Here is a 5,942-nt window from a genome sequence, read left to right as displayed (position 1 = left end):
GTACGGATGTACATTGTTTCGTCATTTTGTGGCACCGGGTAGGTCGTAATAAAAGTCCCGTAGGCTTGCTAGAGTCTTCTTGGGAAGGACTTCGGTGTTGCCTCGTTAAAAACCCCTGCCGATAGAAAACCTGTTTCAGGATAAAACAATCCGATCAAGGGAAAAGAGTGCAACGGTCGTTTCGAAGATGTTTGTGGGGTTCCATATTCGACCGTCCTAGCAATAATACCGCATAAGCATTGATACATTCCAGTTACTCGGAAGCTGTTCGGCCTCCATGGTACCAAGCTTATAGGAGCCTTTGCCAATTATTCCGAGGACACGGTACGGTCCTTCCCAATTTTGGCCCAGCTTCCCTTCATTAGGGTTTCTGGTGTTGAGGGTGACCTTCCTTAGGACCAAGTCTCCGACTCCGAAGTATCGGAGATTCATTCTCCTGTTGTAGTATCTTTCGATTTTTTGTTTTTGGGCGGCCATCTGAACCAGCGAGGCTTCCCGTCTTTCGTCGAGCAGCTCGAGGGCCGTTGCCATGGCTTCACTATTTGACTCCTCGCCAGTGTGCTGGAATCTAGCGCTTGGTTTTCCGGCCTACACTGGCATCAGTTCCTCAGCGCCGTATACTAGGGAGAAAGGTGACTCGCCGGTGCTCGATTTTGGAGTTTTTCGATATGCCCACAACACCTCGGGCAGTGTTTCCCTCCATTTTCTCTTGGCGCTTTCCAGTTTCTTTTTCAAGTTTTGGATGATGGTTTTATTTGTAGATTTGGCTTGGCCGTTTGCACACGGGTAATATGGTGTCGACGGGATCCTCTTGATTCCGTTGTCCTCGAGGAACTGCATTACCTTGCTCCTAATGAATTGCCTCCCGTTGTCGCACGTTATTTCGGACGGGATCCCGAACCGGCATATGATATGTTCCCATATAAAATTGTTGACTTCCTTATCTCTTATTTTCTCGAAGGCCTGCGCTTCTACCCACTTTGAGAAATAGTCAGTCATAAATAAGATGAATCTTGCCTTACCTGGCGCCGTCGGTAAAGGGCCGACAATGTCCATCCCCCATTTCATGAATGGCCATGGTGATAGAATGGAATGCAGCTGTTCTCCGGGCCGGTGGATCATGGGGGCAAACCTCTGACACTTGTCGCATTTTCGGACGAATTCCCTGGCGTCTTTCTCCATGCTGTTCTAATAGTAGCCCGCTCGGATCACTTTTCGGACTAAGGAATCGACCCCGGAATGATTTCCGCAGGTGCCCTCGTGGATCTCTCGAAGCACGTATTCCGTGTCGCCCGGTCCCAAGCATATCGCCAGGGGACCATCGAAAGTTCTTCTGTAAAGGGCCCCGTTTTCGTCAAGTGAGAATCGGTCCACTTTGGTTCGCAGGGCCCTTGACTCTTTTGGGTCTGTGGGCAGTTTTCCGCCTTTCAGATAAGCGATGTATTTGTTTCTCCAGTCCCATGTCAGGCTGGCAGAGTTAATTTCCGCGTGACCTTCCTCGGCCACAGATTTGAACAGTTGAACAACGATTCCGGGGAGCAGGTCTTCTTCTTCGGCGGAAGATCCCAAGTTTGCGAGGGCATCAGCCTCGCAATTTTGCTCTCCGGGTATGTGTATTAAGGTCCATTCTTTGAAACGACACAACGCGATTTGGATTTTGTCTAAATACCATTGCATCCTGTCTTCTCGAGCTTCGTAGCTTCCATTTACTTGGCTTACCACGAGGAGCGAGTCGCATTTTTCCTCGACGATCTCGGCTCCCAAACCTTTGGCCAACTCTAGACCTGCAATCATAGCCTCATATTCGGCTTCATTGTTAGTCAGTTTCATGGTTTTTATGGATTGTCTGATTATGCCGCCAACGGGCGGCCTCAGGACTATACCGAGTCCGGAATCTCTTACATTTATGGCACCATCTGTGAACAGGGTCCATACCCCGGAGGAAGTGCCTGATTTAATAAAAGCTCTTTCTCTACCTCGGGCACGAGGTCTGGCGAGAAGTCGGCCACGAAATCTGCCAGGATTTGGGACTTAATGGCAGTCCGAGGTTGATACTCGATGTCATGCCACCCGAGTTTGCTGGCCCATTTGGCCAATCGACCTGATAGCTTAGGTTTATGCAGTATACTCTGGAGGGGATAAGTTATCAGGACGCAGATACGGTGGCACTGAAAATAAGGCTTCAGCTTGCGCGAGGCGGTTATTAGTGCGAGAGCTAGTTTTTCTAGATGGGGGTACCGGGTTTCGGCGTCCCCCAAGGTGCGGCTTTCGTAATAAATAGGAAATTGCGTACCTTGCTCTTCTCGGACCAATACGCCGCTTACTGCTATTTCAGATACAGCTAGGTACAGGTATAGTGTTTCACCCTCCTCGGGCGTGCGCAGCAAAGGCGGGGTGGACATGTATCGTTTCAGTTCCTCTAGGGCGTGTTGGCATTCTGAAGTCCACTCGAAGTTGTTTTTCTTTTTAAGCAGGGCGAAGAAATGGTGGCTTTTGTCTAACGATCTTGATATGAATCTGCCTAGGGCCGCGATCCGCCCCGTTAATCGTTGGACGGCTTTTACGTTGTTTACCGCCGTAATCTCTTCGATGGACTTTATTTTATCGGAATTGATTTCGATCCCCCTGTTCGAGACCATGATGCCTAGGAATTTGCCCGAGCCTACTCCAAAGGCGCATTTCTCAGGATTGAGCATCATGTTGTAGCTTCTAAGGATGTCAAAGGTTTCATGCAAATGGGTCAAATGGTCCTCTGCGCGCAGGGATTTTACTAACATATCATAAATATATACCTCCATTGATTTTCCTACCTGGTGCTCGAACATTTTGTTAACTAGCCGTTGGTACGTTGCTCCCGCATTTTTTAGCCCGAAGGGTATTATGTTGTAACAATATGTTCCGTATTTTGTGATAAACGAGGTTTTTTCCCTATCTTCGGGGTTCATCTGGATCTGATTATACCCCGAGTAGGCATCGAAAAATGTGAGGGTCTCGTGGCCGGCCGTAGCATCGATCAAGTGATCGATATTGGGCAGTGGGAAGGAATCTTTTGGGCACGCCTCTTTCAAGTCTTTATAGTCTACGCACATTCTTAGCTTATTCCCTTTTTTTGGTACCACTACTACGTTTGCCAGCCATTCGGGATACTTTACCTCATTGATGGATCCAATTTTAAGGAGTTTCGCCACTTCCTCTTTGATGAAGGCATGTTTCACCTCGGACTGCGGTCTCCTTTTTTGCTTCACGGGTTTGAACTTGGGGTCAACGCTTAATCTGTGGGAAGTTATCTACGGTGGGATACCTGTCATATCTAAATGGGACCAAGCGAAGCAATCGATATTATTACTGAGGAATTGAATAAATTCTGCCCTGAGTTCGGGGGTCAGCCCCGTACCCAAGTATACCTTGCGATCCGGGAGGTGTTTGATCAAAACGGTTTTCTCCAACACCTCGACTGTTGACTTGGTTGCGTCGGACTCTTCGCGAGCGACGAAAGTCCGGGGTGTGAAGAAGTCTTCCTCGTCGTCTTCAAGGGTCTGCGCGCTTCCCTCCCCGTCCAAGGCCGGGTATGCGGGAATTGTCGTCTCGTGGTGGACTACGAAAATTTCCCTCCGTACTTGCCGTTCCCCATATATGGTCGTGATACCGCCCCTGGTAGGAAACCTTATTACCTGGTGCAAGGTCGAGGGCACGGCCCTTATGTTGTGTATCCAAGGTCTGCCAAGTAGGGCGTTGTATTTCATGTCACCGTTGATGACTTGAAACTCGGTGTTATGGGTCGTGCCGGACATGCCTATCGAGATAATGATTTCTCCCTTTGTTTCCTCTCCAACCATGTTGAAACCGTGGAGGACCCGAGAGGTGGGGATGACTTGATTGAGCAATCCTAGCTGTCCTACTACTTCTGACCTGATTATGTTGACCGAGCTACCTGGGTCCACGAGCACACGCTTTATTCTGGTGTTGTTTGAGAGAAACGAGATGACTAGAGCATCGTTGTGCGGTTCCATCGTAGCCTCGAGGTCCTCCTCGCTGAATACGAGGATTTCTTCACACGGGCACTCCCGGGCCGATCCTTCCTCTGTAGAGGGTGTCCTTGCTCGTTTGAAGACGCGCCCTCGGGGGACGTCGGCTCCCCTAATAATCATATGGACGTCGGCTTCTTGGTCGGCGTGAGAAGTTTCGCTGACTTGCTTTGCGTCCTGTGAGCCCGCGTTCGCTAGTACTAGTCCAGGTGTGTTATCGGGATTCTGTAGTAGTGCTCCGGCGGCCGGGATAGCTACACCATTTTCCCCGTGATCTTCGAGGCAGTCGTTCTCAACTCTGTTTACTGAGCCAGACATTTTTACCTGAAATCAAAGGATCTTGGACAAGAAAAAGTGTGAAAGATGATATGCGCTTGTGTAATGAAACTAGCAAGAAAATAATCACTATTATTTTTAGCCCAATGGTGGGCGCCAAACTGTTTACCGTGAAAATGGTAACGACAATTAAATTTGTAAAATGGGACTCTAAAAATACGTGATCTATTCTTGAGCTAGTTGTTAGAGCAGATGATGCTAATAAGATGTAATTTAACGATGGAGCGTGAGTCAAAACGAGATAATGATCGAACCGGAGGGCCTGCTACCTGGATGTAGGTTTGGTCGATGGGGGCTTCGGGGTTGACCTCAAGATTGAGCTCGGTCTATCGGGGAAAATTGAGGGTAGTATAGCAGTTAGAGATACGATCAAATAAAGCTCTTTATAGCCGAAACTAAATTATACGATGAAGAACACATATAAAAATGGAGAGCACATATAAAGGCGAAGGATATCGAGGTATCCTCGGATCAGTGGGAGCCAATAAGTTTTTAGTAAGAAGAGAAAGAGAGAGAGTGATATTATTGCACTTGTGGAGAAATGGAGTAGCATTTAGGTACTTGATTTTCATCTCGATTGGAGGTACAACCCTGAGTTATGGGTGTGTGAAGAATCTTTTCATGTGTTCTAGTTGGGAGTGACGTAAATTTCATATTACGGTATGAGTTCAGACTCAGGAGGATTAAGTGACTGCGTAATGTTTATGACCATGGAAGCTATACAGAAACGTTAGTTTGAGGCAAACAGGTGGGGTTATCTCCTACGGAGTGTTCTGAGGTTGTGTGATCCTTATGTTGTCTGTTAGAAGATCTCATTCACAAGTGAAATATATGTGTTGAAATTTAAACTTGGGTCGCTTAAAAGAGTGGGGTTCAACTGTTACGAGGGTGAATGCGAGATTTGCATAAGATTTAAAGTACTAGATGGTCTGTGTATCACGAGCTTATGAAGGATTGAGTTTAATCACACTATGGTATATAGGTAGCAATAAAGTATATGCATTATGAGTTATTGTGTGTGTTTTGATCTATGACTTCGAGCCAAGTGGGGGAGTCTGCTATTGATTGGCTGATTGCACGGTTATGTGCTATGTTGGTTCCAGTTTGAGGCGTGCTGGTGAATCAGTTATGGTTTGCGGAGATTGAGCCCGAGGATGGCTCGAGTAAAGGAAAAAATTTCGACTAAGGTAAGGTTATATCATGCTTCATAGGTGTTTGAGAATCACGGAATGTCTTGAGTTGTTGTTGATAAAGAATGCTCAGTGCATAGGAAAGGAAAGTGGCATGGTTGCATCAAGGTAAGGTTATATGCTGCAGTGTCAGAAGTGCTAATGAGGCGCAGGTTGTTTGGTTCTTTTGATCGGGCTAATTGCAGTTTGGGTAGAGTGGATGACTAGAGAGAATGGTTCTAATGAGTTCTGGGTTTTACATGTAACAATTGGAGATTTTCAGGTGTATAATTTGGCTAGAAACTGAGGTTTTTTCATTTGGAGGGTGTCAAGACTTGAGTCATTTCTATATCAATTATGGGATTCTATACATCAGCATTAGGAAGGTAATGTCTTCAGGTTCGCAGGAAGT

This window comes from Nicotiana attenuata, chromosome 3, assembly GCF_001879085.1.
Source record: "Nicotiana attenuata strain UT chromosome 3, NIATTr2, whole genome shotgun sequence".
NCBI classification, from domain to species: Eukaryota; Viridiplantae; Streptophyta; class Magnoliopsida; order Solanales; family Solanaceae; genus Nicotiana; species Nicotiana attenuata.
This window is presented reverse-complemented; position numbering follows the sequence as displayed.